This window comes from Pristiophorus japonicus, unplaced genomic scaffold (genome assembly GCF_044704955.1).
Source record: "Pristiophorus japonicus isolate sPriJap1 unplaced genomic scaffold, sPriJap1.hap1 HAP1_SCAFFOLD_495, whole genome shotgun sequence".
Classification (NCBI taxonomy): Eukaryota; Metazoa; Chordata; class Chondrichthyes; family Pristiophoridae; genus Pristiophorus; species Pristiophorus japonicus.
Genome location: NW_027254401.1, coordinates 248,521 through 265,035, shown reverse-complemented (window position 1 = coordinate 265,035; position 16,515 = coordinate 248,521). Strand labels below are relative to the sequence as shown.

The following is a 16,515-nucleotide window of genomic DNA, read 5'->3' as shown; positions in this document are numbered from 1 at the left end:
GCATCCACTATTTCTAGGGCCACTTCTTTAAGTACTCTGGGATGCAGACTATTAGGCCCTGGGGTTTTATCGGCCTGAAATCCGATCAATTTCCCTGACAACATTTCCAGACTAATAAGGATTTCCTTCAGTTCCTCCTTCTCACTAGACCCTTGGTCCCCTGGTATTTCCTGAAGGTTATTTGTGTCTTCCTTAGTGAAGACAGAACCAAAGTATTTGTTCAATTGGTCTGCCATTTCTTTGTTCCCCATTATAAATTCACCTGATACTGACCTACATTTGTCTTCACTAATCTTGTTCTCTTCACATATCTATAGAAGCTTTTGCAGTCAGTTTTTATGTTCCCTGCAAGCTTACTCCCATACTCTATTTTCCGTCTCCTAATTAAATCCTTTGTCCTCCTCTGCTGAATTTTAAATTTCTCCCAGTCCTCAGGTTTGCTGCTTTTTCTGACCAATTTATATGCCTCTTCCTTGGATTTAACACTATCCCTAATTTCCCTTGTTAGCCATGGTTGAGCCTCCTTCCCCATTTTATTTGTATGCCAGACAGGGATGTACAATTGTTGAAGTTCAACCATGTGATTTTTAAATGTCTGCCATTGCCTATTGACTGTCAACCCTTTAAGTATCATTCGCCAGTCTATCCTTGCCAATTCACATCTCATACCATCAAAGTTACCTTTCTTTAAGTTCAGGACCCTAGTCTCTGAATGAACTGTGTCACTCGCCATCTTAATGAAGAATTCTACCATATTATGGTCACTCTTCGCCAAGGGGCCTCGCACAACAAGAGTGCTAATTAATCCTCTCTCATTACACAACATCCAGTCTAGGATGGCCAGCCTTCTAGTTGGTTCTTCGACATATTCGTGTAGAAAACCATCGCTTATACAGTCCAGGAAATACTCCTCCACCGTATTGCTACCAGCTTGGTTAGTTCAATCTATATGTAAATTAAAGTCACCCATGATAACTGCTGTACCTTTATTTCACGCATCCCTAATTTCCTGTTTGATGCCATCCCCAACCTCACTCCTACTGTTTGCTGGTCTGTACACAACTCCCACTAGCGTTTTCTGCCCTATGATGTTCCGCAGCTCTACCCATACAGATTCCACATCATCCAAGCTAATGTCCTTCATTATTATTGCGTTAATCTCCTCTTTAACTAGCAATGCTACCCCGCCTCCTTTTCCTTTCTGTCTATCCTTCCTGAATATTGAATACCTCTGGATGTTGGGTTCCCAGCCATGTCTCCATAATCCCAATTACATCATATCCGTTAACAGCTATCTGCACAGTTACTTCATCCACCTTATTATGAATGCTCCTCGCATTGAGGCACAGAGCCTTCAGGTTTGGTTTTTTAACACTCGTTGTCCTTTTAGAATGATGTTGTAATGTGGCCCTTTTTGATTTTTGCCTTTGATTTCTCTGCCCTCCACTTTTCCTTACCTCCTTTCTACCTTTTGCTTCTGCTCCCATTTTACTTCCCTCAGTCTCCCTGCATAGATTTCCATCCCCCTGCTATATTAGTTTAAACCTTCCCCAAAAGCACTAGCAAACACTCCTCCTAGGATATTGGTTCTGGTCCTGCCCAGGTGCAGACCATCCGGTTTGTACTGGTCCCACCTCCCCTAGAACCGGTTCCAAAGTCCCAGGAATTTGAATCCCTCCCTCTTGCACCATTGCTCAAGGCACATATTCATCTTAACTATCCTGCTATTTCTACTCTGACTAGCATGTGGCACTGGTAACAATCCTGAGATTACTACATTTGAGGTTCTACTTTTTAATTTACCTCCTAGCTCCATAAATTCAGCTTGTAGGACTCATCCTATATCCTTGGTACCTATATGCACCACGGCAACTGACTGTTCACCCTCCCCTCCAGAATGCCCTGCAGCCACTCAGACATCCTTGACCCTTGCACCAGGGAGGCAACATACCATCCTGGAGTCTCGATTGCAGCCACAGAAACGCCTATCGATTCCCCTTACAATAGAATCCCCTCCCACTCTAGCTCTCCCACTCTTTTTCCTGCCCTCCTGTGCAGCAGAGCCACCCATGGTGCTATGAACTTTGCTGCTGCTGCCTTCCCCTGATGAGCCATCCCCCCCAACATTATCCAAAGTGGTATATCTGTTTTGGAGGGATATGACCGCAGGGGACCCCTGCACTACCTTCCTACTCTGCCTGATGGTCACCCATTTCCTATCTGCCTTTGTAACCATTACCTGCGGTGTGACCAACTCACTAAACATGCTATTCACGACATGCTCAGCATCGCGTATGCTCCAAAGTGATTCCATGTGCCGCTCCAGTGCCGCAATGCAGTCTGTCAGGAGCTGCAGCTGGATACAATTCCCACACACATAGTAGTCAGGGACACTGGAATCATCCCTGATTTCCCACATAGCACAGGAGGAGCATGACACGGGTCGGGACTCTCCTGCCATAACTTAACCCTTAAATTAACTTAATTTGGCAACAATGCCAAAGGTTTCCTACCGAAAGGAAAAATAAAAATACTCACCAATCCACCAGCCAATCACTTACCCACTTGGCTGTGATGTCACACTTCGATTTTGATTTTTTTTTAAAACTTTTTGTCCCTGCTCCTGTGGTTCTTCCTGACTCTCGGGCCCCTTTTATGGGCCTCTCGATCCTCCCGCTCCTGCTCCTGTGGTTCTTCCTGACTCTCGGGCCCCTTTTATGGGCCTCTCGATCCTCCCGCTCCTGCTCCTGTGGTTCTTCCTGACTCTCGGGCCCCTTTTATGGGCCTCTCGATTTTCCCGCTCCTGCAACACAGGAATGGCCACAAACGGGAGCGTGATGGGAAGGACCGCAGAGGTGGAGAATATTTCCCCTTTGGATGGTGCCGGCTCCAGCTCGCGGGGTTGTGCTGAATATTCGACTGTCCTGTAAAAAGAGCACATGCCCTTCAGCTGCCAGAGCGAAAGAATAAGTTGACACTGAAACCCTACCTGGGAGTTAAAAAATCGTCAGCTCCAATTTTATTGGTCAATTACATGTCGTGATGAAATGTGCCCAATTCATTCACGAGAACCAATAGGATCCAATGTTCAGTGAATCCATAAAACTCAGAGCCAATCATTGTGTGCTTTCCGGCAAACCAAACAATAAAATAAAATGGACACTGAGTCGGCGGCCGTCGGGTTGGGAGTATGTGGTGAGCAGACCAAAGAAAGGCTCTCAACCGGCAATCGTACATTATACAGCGGGCCAGAAGAGGGCGCCAGAGAGCCGCGCCGGCCCGAGGCAGGTTCAGAGACCCACCGGGAAAAACCAATGTTACAATATACAGCAGGCCAGGGGAGGGCGCCAGAGAGCTGCAGGTACAAAGACCCACCGGTGGGGAAAGACCATTCTTACAATATACAGCAGGCCAGGGGAGGGCGCCAGAGAGCCGCGCCGGCCCGAGATAGGTACAGTGACCCAGCGGCGGGGAAAGACCAATCTTACAATATACAGCAGGCCATGGGAGGGCGCCAGAGAGCTGCAGGTACAGAGACCCACCGGTGGTGAAAGACCAATCTTACAATATACAGCGAGCCAGCGGAGGGCGCCAGAGAGCCACGCCGGCCCGAGGCAGGTACAGTGACCCACCGGTGGAGAAAGAGCCCAAGGGCGGTTGAATCCTTACCAGTAGATGGCGCCAGGGAGCCTTGCTTGCCACAAGTGCAGTGATCTCGCTGCAGGGAAAAGCCCTGAGGGCGGATCAACCCTTATAGGGCCGGGGCGGTATGGAAAGAGAAAAGAATGGAGGGAACATTGGGCGAGTTCCATTGCTCCATTTCGATCCTGCTCAACCTGTTTTACTCTGTGCGCTCTGTGTAGGTGCTACTTTACTCCCGAATACGGAAGACAAACATCTGTCCTGGAGGCTGGATTTCATCCCTTGGCTCGTAGACATCCAGTGTGCACCGTGATTAGATTTCCGCCCTGCTGTGTGACCCCGCCATGACCCCAGCAGAGTTTTCTCCGGGTTTCCCGAATCCAACATGTGGTGGAAGCACACGTTCCAGTTACCGCCCGATATTGGGATCCCATCTTGGGTGGGGGTGGGGCGTGGAATCTGGTGGTGAAATCACTCCAGCAATGACGTAGGCAATGCAGCATTTCATTTGTGAAAATTTCTGGACCACAGCAGTGTCTGAGGATGCCGGTTCCTCGCACACTGAAGCCTCACATTCACACACTCCGGCTTGTTCTTACTGTGTGAAATACAGCACAGGTCCACCCGGCCTCATGGTCCTGAGGACAGGAGGCCCACGGAGAACACAGCCCAGGCTCAGTGGGAGGAGATTGTCCTTGGTAGTGAGTGTCACCCCAGCTCCACCTGGAGTCTGCTCCAAGTGTTGCTCACTCTCTAGGAGAATAATTCCTGAGATCAGTCCTAAGTTTATCATCTCCCAGTGTTACCCCGGGTCCCAGAGTCCTTCTCTCACAATTTAACAAAGCGATGTTTTGAATCCCGCTTTTCCACGCACATAACCACCTTTTTATGAGCTCATTCCAGCTTTCCTTTTCAGTCTGTGAAGCCCATGTTTCCCCAGTCTATCTCAAACCTCAGCCCTTTGACATCAGCATCAGCCTCTGCCTCTTGCCCACACCACCTCCAGTGCCTAGATGTCTCACAGCGCCTTGCTGATAATTAGCCATCCATAAAATGGCCAGGCCTGAACAGACATCTCGCTAAACCTCTGGAGGCATATATCCTCACAACAGCAACCTGTCAAGTGGGGAGAGAGCAGTGGGGGATAGAAGAATATAAACAGTGACAGCGGGCAGGAGCCAGTGTCTCAGAGACTGGGTGAGACTGTGGGTACACAGTGTCCCACTGTGAGCAGCCAGTGTCTCAGAGACTGGGTGGAACTGTGGACACACAGTGTCCCAGTGTGAAGAGCCAGTGTCTCAGAGACTGGGTGAGACTGTGGACACACAGTGTCCCAGTGTGAGGAGCCAATGTCTCAGAGACTGGGTGAGACTGTGGATACACAGTGTCCCAGTGTGAGGAGCCAATGTCTCAGAGACTGGGTGAGATGGTGGACACACAATGTCCAAGTGTGAGGAGCCAGTGTCTCAGAGACTGCGAACAGGAAGTGTGCCTGGAACCAGTCTGAAGTTCTGCTGTGAAATTAAATCTGCACCAGGCCTGGCTCGAATCATCTTCCTGCTCCATTAATGCAGAATTTCTAGCAACAATGATCCGAAATCTCTATCAAGTACATTTTAATCCTAATTCCAATTTCATCTTCTCCAATAATACATCATTGACAGTCGGGAATAAGGAATGTAATCATCTTTCACGCACAAATTCTTCCATTCAGCAAACGCCAATGCTGTGAATTAAATTTGAGCTCACAGGTTGTGTTTCCCAGTGTTGAAGGAACGGCCTGCTCTATCCTCAAACATTCTGGAGCTGCCGTCGTTCCGTGTTTTAGAATCGAGCAGAACCCATTGTCTCCCCGGTTAGATCAGTTGTGGCCACAGTCCACATGAAGGAAGTCCCGGGGACTGCCCCGTGTCTCCCTGCACAATGCAGAGGGGACATGTTGTGCTGGGATTGGTAAGCTCCAACACTCTTGCTTTATTATTTCATAAATTCAGCGCCAGTTCTTTATATTATCGACCTACATCACAAAAAATAATCCTGATCCTGCAAATGGGACACTAAATCCCCCTGAGAGAGACCACAATGGGGCTGGTGTGGGGATTGTAACCATACTGTACTGGGAGGCTCTCTGAGTCTGTGTCTAAGGCCCATGTGCTGCCTTTGGCCAATACTACAATGCCATCCCAGCACAGTGTTAGAGTTTGAAAGTTACACCCCGGGAGATGCTGGGTAGATTCAGATTATTGCAGATTGACTGGAACCAGTCAACTCAGAAAGCTGATGTGAGCGGGTGAAAGCCCTTTGCTCCAGGCTGTAAAAGCAAACATTCCCCTGCCGGAATCACTGGCCATGGCGGGGAGCGGCTCAGCTTTGCTCAGAGTGGCCAGAGATCAGTGAATTCAGGGAACAAGGTCTGTGACCATTTGATGCTGGCACTGAATTTCCATCAACCAACACCAGACCTCAAGGTCCCATTCACCTGTGGACAGACCCCAAGAGCTGTTCCCATGTGTTCTGAATCTCTAGGACTATCCCTTTGTGTATAATGGTCTGTCGGGAATGTTTCCTCTCTTTAAAGAGCCGAGATAGAATCCTTACATACCTTGCACTTCCTACATTGTCTGTGGGGGTCTACAGCCGGATCATTGGCTGGGATACAGTGCGTTTTCTCACGGGAGCCATCACACCAACAAGCCCTCACTCATAGTTTTACTCCTGTGTCCTCAGCCCCACAGGTTTAACACTATGGACAGTAAGTTCTGGAATCTAACCCCTTTTAATCAGCGGTATTTCTCTATTTGGAGTTCCAGCTCTACTCATGCCCCTAGTTTACCAGGCGTTCACTGATCAGGTGTCCCTTCATTTCTTTGAGATGGCTAACAAGGGAAATTAGGGATAGTGTTAAATCCAAGGAAGAGGCATATAAATTGACCAGAAAAAGCAGTAAACCTGAGGACTGGGAGAAATTTAGAATTCAGCACAGAAGGACAAAGGGCAATTAGGAGGGGGAAACTAGAGTATGAGAGGAAGCTTGCTGGGAACATAAAAACTGACTGCAAAAGCTTCTATAGATATGTGAAGAGAAAAAGATTAGTGAAGACAAGCGTAGGTCCCTTGCAGTCAGAACCAGGTGAATTTATAATGGGGAACAAAGAAATGGCAGACCAATTCAACAAATACTTTGGTTCTGTCTTCATGAAGGATGGCACAAATAACCTTCAGGAAATATTGGGGACCGAGGATCTAGCGAGAAGGAGGAATCAAAGGTAGTAATCTCAGGATTGCTACCAGTGCCACGTGCTAGTCAGAGTAGGAATTGCAGGATAGTTCAGATGACTACGTGGCTTAAGGAGTGGTGCAGAAGGGAGGATTCAAATTCCTGGGACATTGGAAACAGTTCTGGGGAGGTGGGACCAGTACAAACTGGACGGTCTGCATCTGGGCAGAACCGCAACAAATGTCCTAGGGGGAGTGTTTGCTAGTGCTGTTGTGGAGGAGTTAAACTAATGTGGCAGGGGGATGGGAACCTATGCAGGGAGTCAGAGGGAAGTAAAATAGGGGCAGAAGCAAAAGATAGAAAGAAGAAAAGTAAAAGTGGAGGGCAGAGAAACCCAAGGCAAAAATCAAAAAGAGCCACATTACAGCAAAGTTCTAGAAGGGCAAAGTGTGTTAAAAAGACAAGCCTGAAGGCTCTGTGCCTCAATGTGAGGAGTATTCGTAATAAGGTGGACGAATTAATTGCACAGGCAGCAATTAATGAATATGATACCATTGGCACGGAAACATGGCTCCAGGGTGACCAAGGCTGGGAACTCAACATCCAGGGGTATTCAACATTCAGGACAGATAGACAGAAAGGAAAAGGCGGTGGGATAGTGTTGCTCGAAAAAGAGGACATTTATACAATAGTAAGGAAGGACATTAGCTTGGATGATGTGGAATCTGTATGGATGGATCTGCGGAATACCAAAGAGCAGAGAATGCAGTGGGAGTTGTGTACAGACCACCAAACAGTAGTAGTGAGTTTGGGGACAGCATCAAACAAAAAATTAGGGATGTGTGCAATAAAGGTACAGCAGTTATCATGGGCGACTTTAATCTACATATAGATTGGGCTAACCAAACTGGTAGCAATATGATGGAGGAGGATTTCCTTGAGTGTATTAGGGATGGTTTTCTGGACCAATATGTTGAGGAACCAACTAGAGGGCTGGCCATCCTAGACTGGCTGATGTGTAATGAGAAAGGACTAATTGGCAGTCTTGTTGTGTAAGGTCCTTTGTGGAAGAGTGACCATAATATGATAGAATTCCTTATTAAGACGAAGAGTGACACAGTTAATTCAGAGACTAAGGTCCTGAACTTAAGAAAGGTAACTTCGATGTTATGAGACGTGAATTGGCTAGAATAGACTGGCGAGTGATACTTAAAGGGTTGACGGTGGATAGGCAATGGCAAACATTTAAAGATCACATTGATGAACTTCAACAATTGTACATCCCTGTCTGGAGTAAAAATAAAACGGGGAAGGTGGCTCAACCATGGCTAACAAGGGAAATTAAGGATAATATTAAATCCAAAAAACAGGCATATAAATTGGCCAGGAAAAGCAGCAAACCTGAGGACTGGGAGAATTCTGTAATACAGCAAAGGAGTACAAAGGGTTTAATTAGGAGGGGGAAAATAGAGTATGAGAGGAAACTTGCCAGGAACATAAAAACTGGCTGCAAAAGCTTCTATAGATATGGGAAGAGAAGAAGATTAGTGAAGACTAACATAGGTCCCTTGCAGTCAGATTCAGGTGAATTTATAATGGGGAACAAAGAAATGGCAGACCAGTTGAACAAATACTTTGGTTCTGCCTTCACGAAGGAAGACACAAATAACCTTCCAGAAGTATAGGGGACCAAGGGTCTAATGAAAAGGAGGAACTGAAGGATATCCTTATTAGGTGGGAAATTGTGTTAGGTAAATTGATGGGATTGAAGGCCGATAAACCCCCGGGGCCTGATAGTCTGCATCCCAGAGTACTTAAGGAAGTGGCCCTAGAAATAGTGGATGCATTGGTGATCATTTTCCAACAGTCTATCGACTCTGGATCAGTTCCTGTGGACTGGACGGTAGCTAATGTAACACCTCTTTTTAAAAAAGGAGGGAGAGTGAAAACAGGTAATTATAGACTGGTTAGCCTGACATCAGTAGTGGGGAAAATGTTGGAATCAATTATTAAAGATGAAATAACAGCGAATTTGGAAAGCGGTGACAGGATCAGTCCATGTCAACATGGATTTATGAAAGGGAATTCATGCTTGACAAATCTGCTGGAATCTTTTGAGGAAGTAACTAGTAGAGTGGACAAGGGAGAGCCAGTGGGTGTGGTGTATTTGGACTTTCAAAAGGCTTTTGACAAGGTCCCACACAAGAGATTGGTGTGCAAAATTAAAGCACATGTTATTGGGGGTAATGTACTGATGTGGATAGAGAACTGATTGGCAGACAGGAAGCAGAGAGTCGGGCTAAATGGGTCCTTTTCAGAATGGCAGGCAGTGACTAGTGGGGTGCCGCAGGGCTCAGTGCTGGGAACCCAGCTATTTACAATATACATTAATGATTTAGAGGAAGGAATTGAGTGTAATATCTTAAAGTTTGCAGATGGCACTACACTGGGTGGCGTTATGAGCTGCGAAGAGGATGCCAAGAGGCTGCAGGTGCCTTGGACAGGTTCGGTGAGTGGGATAATGTATGGCAGATGCAGTATAATGTGGATAAATGTGAGGTTATCCACTTTGGCGCCAAAAACACGAAGGCAGCATACTATCTGAATGGTGGCAGATTAGGAAAAGGGGAAGTGCAACGAGACTTGGGTGTCATGGTACATCAGTCATTGAAAGTTGGCATGCAGGTTCAGCAGGCGGTGAAGAAGGCAAATGGCATGTTGGCCTTCATAGCTAGGAGTTTTGAGTATAGGAGCAGGGAGGTCTTACTGCAGTTGTACAGGGCCTTGGTGAGGCCTCACCTAGAATATTGTGTTAAGTTTTGGTCTCCTAATCTGAGGAAGGACGTTCTTGTTATTGAAGGAGTGCAGCGAAGGTTCACCAGACTGATTCCCGGGATGGCTGGTCTAACATACGAGGAGCGACTGGATCGACTGGGCCTGTATTCATTGGAGTTTAGAAGGATGAGAGAGGATCTCATAGAAACATATAAAATTCTGACGGGACTGGACAGGTTAGATGCAGGAAGAATGTTCCCGATGTTGGGAAGTTCAGACCCATGGGACACAGTCTAAGGATAAGGAGTAAGCCATTTAGGACTGAGATGAGGAGAAACTTCTTCACTCAGAGAGTTGTTAACCCGTGGAATTCCCTACCGCAGAGAATTGTTGATGCCAGTTCATTAGATATATTCAAGAGTGAGTTAGATGTGGTGCTTGTGGCTAAAGGGATCAAGGGGTATGGAGAGAAAGCAGGAAAGGGGTACTGAGGCGAAAGATCAGCCATGATCTTATTGAATGGTGGTGCAGGCTCGAAGGGCCAAATGGCCTACTCCTGCACCTATTTTCTATGTTTCTATGTTTCTAACTGAAGGAAATCCTTATTAGTCAGGAAATTGTGTTATGGAAATTGATGGGATTGAAGGCCGATAAATCCCCAGGGCGTGCTATTCTGCAGAGTACTTAAGGAAGTGGACCTAGAAATAGTGGATGCATTGGTGATCATTTTCCAACAGTCTATCAACTCTGGATCAGTTCCTCTGGAATGGAGGGTAGCTAATGTAACATTACTTTTTAATAAAGGAGGGAGCGAGAAAACGGGGAATTATAGACCAATTAGCCTGACATCAGTAGTGGGGAAAATGTTGGAATCAATTATTAAAGATGAAATAGCAGCACATCTGTTAAGCAGTGACAGGATCGGTCCAAGTCAGCATGGATTATGAAAGGGAAATCCTGCTTGACAAATCGTCTAGAATTTTTTGAGGATGTAACTGGTAGAGTGGACAAGGGAGAACCAGTGGATGTGGTGTATTTGGACTTTCAAAAGGCTTTTGACAAGGTCCCACACAAGAGATTGATGTGCTGAATTAAAGCACATGTTATTGGGGGTAATGTACTGTGTGGATAGAGAATTGGTTGGCAGACAGGAAGCAGAGAGTTGGGATAAATGGGTCCTTTTCAGAATGGCAGGCAGTGACTAGTGGGGTACCGCAGGGCTCAGTGCTGGGACCCCAGCTATTTACAATAAACATTAATGATTTGGATGAGGGGATTGAGTATAATATCTCCAAGTTTGCAGATGACCCTAAGCTGGGTGGCAGTGTGAGCTGTGAGGAGAACGCTAAAAGGATGCAGGGTGACTTGGACAGGTTAGGTGAGTGGGCAAACGCGTGGCAGATGCAGTATAATGTGGATAAATGTGAGGTTATACACTTTGGTGGCAAAAACAGGAAGGCAAAATATGATCTGAATGGCAGCAGATTAGGAAAAGGGGAGGTGCAGGGAGACCTGGGTGTCATGGTACATCAGTCATTGAAAGTTGGCATGCAGGTTCAGCAGGCGGTGAAGAAGGCAAATGGTATGTTGGCCTTCATAGCTGGGTGATTTGAGTGTAGGAGCAGGGAGGTTTTACTGCAGTTGTACAGGGCCTTAGTTCGGCCTCACCTGGAATATTGTGTTCAGTTTTGGACTCCGAATCTGAGGAAGGACGTTCTTCTTATTGAGGGTGTGCAGGGAAGGTTCACAAGACTGATTCCCGGGAAGGCAGGACTGACATGTGAGGAGAGACTGGATCGACTAGGCCTGTATTTATTGGAGTTGAGAAGAATGGGGGAGGGGGGATCTCATGGAAACATATAAAATTCTGACGGGAGTGGACAGGTTAGATGCAGGAAGAATGTTCCCAATGTTGAGGAAGTCCAGAACCAGGGGTCACAGTCTGAGGATAAGGGGTAAGCAATTTAGGACTGAGATGATGATAAACTTCTTCATTCAGAGAATTGTGAACCTGTGGAATTCTCTACTGCAGAGAGTTATTGATGCCAGTTCGTTAGATATATACAAGGGGGAGTTAGATATGGCCCTTATGGCTCAAGCGATCAAGGGTTATGGAGAGAAAGCAGGAAAGGGGTCGTGAGGTGAATGATCAGCCATGATCTTATTGAATGGTGGTGCAGGCACGAAGGGCCGAATGGCCTACTCCTTCACCTATTTTCTACGTTTCTATGTTTCCTCATCCTGTGGTCCCGGGTCTGCAGCAGAGGTCGTGGTATGTGGTTATAATGGAATGGACACCAGATTGGAAAGTCTGTTATTCTATATCCGCACTTCTGTCTGTTCCCTCTGCCCTGCACAGCTATATGAGCGGGACGGATTTTCACTTCCAGGAGCACAGCCATTGGTCACTCTTACCCTCCTGCCCATAACACAATTATTCACAGACCATTCATCAAGTTCCCTCCAGACTCTCCGGGACTCTGGCATTACAATGTGGTACAATGCACACAACAATGCCTTGTTATTATCTCATATGTGTCTTTAATGTGAACCGTTACAACCCAGAATAGACGGCGTTACACCTGACCTGGGGGCTGGGATTGTTGTCTATATTTGTTAATAGATCTGTTTTTGTCTATTCGGTAACATTGCACCGGCGCACCGTGGCTGCAGTGTGTACCATTTACAAGATGCAGCAACTCGTCATGGCTTCCGTCACCTAGACCTGGAGTGGGCAATTATTTGGGCTGCAGGGCCAAGTAACAAGTTTTGTTGAGGTGTTGAGGGCCGCCCACCAATGTTGTCCCTAACGCGCGTGGCCGCACGGTCACGCAACAATCGCGCGGTCCCGCGCTGGCAACTCCCCAGTTCCTGCCGCTGGAAGAGACACTGCGCATGTGCGGCTGCCTAGTGGCTGAGCAGCAAATTTAAAGGGACCGTGCGTGAAACAAAATTAGAGGGAACATTTGATAAACATGAACATTGCATAAACATAAATTCAGATAGTAGTCAGATGCTATCTTACATACACATGTAGTCGATATCGCCTAGAAATGAATCAAAGATAAAAATTGAAGGTGTTGTGGTATCTTCTGGTCTCTGTAAATCAGCGCTGTGAAATCCCAACTCACTCATCCATATACCCCTCTGCAAAGATTACTATTGCCGGTGCAGATGAGAACTCCCCTATCATCATACAGGGAGAGGAAAGATGCAGCACCGGTCACTTTCTTCGGTAAAAGAGTTGTGGAGATGAGCAGCCATGACTCCACTCTAAAATGGATAAGGCATATTCTAGTACGCAGTGCTTTCTGGGTACACACGTCTGCCATTGGGGCCCAGACTCACGGAACAGATCCTTTTAATCGGGCCGGGGAGAATCGATTTTGCGAATTATTAATTTGAATGAAGTATTACTATTGTTTTTCCTTGGTTGCAGTTCGGGTCTGTCTCTGACCCATGCGAAGTGAAAGTGGATAGACGAATGTACAGCTCGAGCTCCGGCTCGCGCTCTATTTCTGTCCCATCCAGCGGTCGGATAGAATGAGTTGGCGGATATGGCCCACGGGTCGTATTTTGCCCACCACTGCTCTACACTGTCCCATCAAACACTCCCAGGTCACGTACAGCTTGGCTTACTTACAGTGTAAAGCATATTTAAACTATGCATCAAACACTCCCAGGTCAGGTACAGTACGTGTCAGATACAGTGTAAAGCATGTTTAATGTGGCCATAAAACATTCCCACGTCAAGTCCAGCACCAGATAGATACTGGGTAAAGCTCCCTCTAATCTGTCCCGTGAAACCCTCCCAGGTCAGGTAAAGGTCCCTCTAGAAACTCCTATCAAACACTCCCAGGGCAGGTACAGCACGGGCTAGATACAGCGTAAAGCTGCTTCTATACTGCCCCATAAATCACTCCCAGGTCAGAAACAGCACGTGTAAGATATAGTCACATCAAAAACATCCAGGGCAGATAGACAGGGGTTAGGTACAGAGTAAATCTCACTGTGTAGTCGTTCATGAAGCAGAACGAACTTAGATGCAGCATGTGGCCAAAACAGTCTGCAACTCCTCTGACACCATCCAATGAAGCACACAATAGACAGTAAGCTCTGTACATGTAAGGATCACGCACTCCCAGATGAGGTATGAGCTAACTTTATAAACCATCCTCTGCTGGAATCACTGGCCCATGGCGGGGAGAGGCCCGGCTTTGCTCAGAGTGGCCGGAGATCAGTGAATTCGGGGAAGAGAATCTCAGAGCAATTGATCCTGGCGCTGAATTTCCACCAATTGACACTGGACCTCAAGGTCCCATTCACCTGTGGACAGACTCCAAGAGCTGTTCCAATGTGTTCTGAATCTCTGGGACTATCCCTTTGTGTATAATGGTTTATCGGGAAAGTTTCCTCTCTTTAAAGTGCCGTGATAGAATCCTTCAGTATTTTGCACTCCTTACATGGTCTGTGGGGATCTACAGCTGGGTCCTCTGCTGGGATCCACTATGGCGTCTCACGGGAGCCGTCACAACCATCAAGGCCTCATTCACAGTTTTACTTCTGTGTCCTTAGCCTCACAGTTTTAACTCTATAAACAGTAAGTTCTGGAACCTAACCCTTTTTAATGGTATTTCTCTATTTGAAGTTCAAGCTCCTACTCACTCCCCTAGTTTACCAGGAGTTCACTGATAAGGTGTCCCTTCATTTCTTTGCCATGGTTGTTATTTTCCCCATCCTGTGATCCCGGGTCTGCAGCAGAGGTCGTGGTTATAATGGAATGGACACCAGATTGAAAAGTCTGTCATTCTATATCCGCCCTTCTGTCTGTTTCCTCTGCCTCACACAGCTGTAAGAGCGGGATGCATTTGCACTTCCAGGAGCACAGCCATTGGTCACTCAATCTCCTGCCCATAACACAATTATTCTCAGACCATTCATCAAGTTCCCTCCAAACTCTTCGGGTCTCTGGTATTATAATGTGATACAATACACACAACAACGCCTTATTATTATCTCATGTGTGTCCTTAATGCGAACCGTTACAAACTGGGATTGTTGTTGGATGCTGTTTATATGTTTTAACAGACCGGTTTTTGTCTATTCGGTAACATTGCACCAGCGCACCGTGGCTGCCGTGTGTACCATCTACAAGATGCAGAAACTCGCCAAGGTTTCCAGCAACTAGACGGACAAGGGCAGCAGACGCATGGGAAAACCACCATCTCCAAGTTTCCCTCCAAGTTACACACCATCATGACTCGGAAATATATCGCTGTTCCTTCATCGTCACTGGTTCACAATCCTGTCTCTCCCTATCTAACAGTACTGCGGAATATATTCATTAAACGGACTGCAGTTGTTCAAGGAGGTGGCTCATGACCATCTTCTCAAAGGCATTTAGGGAGGGTCGCTAAATACTGGTCTTGCTAGCGATGACCTTATTCCATTAATGAATAAGAAGATCCTTCACCGCCCTGACATTGCCTTTTGGAGGGACTGTAACCTGGTATGGCTGCGTTAGAGAGGGTGGGGCTGTGCGCCAGGGAGAGACCATAGAGAGAAAGGAGGAAATGTAGAGAGGGACAGAAGGATAGAAAGTGGATGACTGTCACAGAGAGGGCTGGCTGATCAGAAAAAAGAACAAAACCTAAACAGACAAATAAATAGAGAGGGAGAAGGGGGCAGAGGGGTTGAGGAGAGGTGACAGGAAAGATGGAAGACAATACACAGAGAAATAGAAAGAGCCAGATCTTTCTCCTTCCACATTTCAGCTCTCGAGAAATTACAGACTGTTTCTATCGTGGCATCAATAAGGCTCAAAGTGCTCGGTTAGATCACATCGAGCTCTCTTCATATAATGGAGGTGGGGAACTGCAGCTCTGCATAGAACCAGGCACAAACTATTTCATAATGAGCTATAGCATTTGTTTTCCATTTTTGGCAGTTAACCAAGGAGTAACCATTTTTAGCAATTGATCCAACACGATGCTGATGTCGATGGCAGACTGAATCATTGGAGATATCCAGCTGAGTCATAAGAAAATAAGAACATAAGAAATAGGAGCATGATCGGGCCATTCGGCCCATCGAGCCTGCTCCACCATTCAATAAGATCATGGCTGATCTGATCATGGACTCAGTTCCACTTTCCTGCCCGCTCCCCATAAACCTTTATTCCCTTATCGCTTAAAAATCTGTCTATCTCTGCCTTAAATATATTCAAAGACCCGGCCTCCACAGCTCTCTGGGGCAGAGAATTCCACAAATTTACAACACCTCTGAGAGAAGAAATTCCTCCTCATCTCAGTTTTAAATGGGCGGCCCCTTATCCTGAGTCTATGTTCCCTCGTTTTAGTTTCCCCTATGAGTGGAAATATCCTTTCTGCATCCACCTTGTCGAGACCCCTCATTATCTCATATGTTTCGATAAGATCACCTCTCACTCTTCTGAACTCCAATGTGTATAGGCCCAACCTACTCAACCTTTCCTCATAAGTCAAGTGTCCTCTCGTCACTGGGCAGACTGATCCCTTGGTTGTACCTGTACACCTACAGTTCGACTTTACCTATCCTGTTACTTACTGTCACCATAAGAACATAGAAATAGGAGCAGGAGTAGGCCATTTGGCCCCTCGAGTCTGCTCCGCTATTCAATGAGATCATGGCTCATCATCTACCTCAATTCTACTTTCCTGCATTATCACCATATTCCTTTATTTCCTTAGCGGGCAGGGAAGTAGAACTGAGTCTATGACCAGATCAGCCATGATCTTATCGAGTGGCGGAGCAGGCTCAATGGGCCAAATGGCCTTCTCTTGCTCCTATTTCTTATTTTCTTATGACACAGCTGGACATCTCCAATGAACCAGTCCGCCATC

General features: G+C 46.6%; 1 pseudogene; it reads right to left on the bottom strand.

The window, feature by feature from the left end:
• LOC139253655 (zinc finger protein 850-like) overlaps positions 1 to 16,515 on the bottom strand; it is a 105,873-nt pseudogene that overhangs the window by 37,267 nt on the left and 52,091 nt on the right.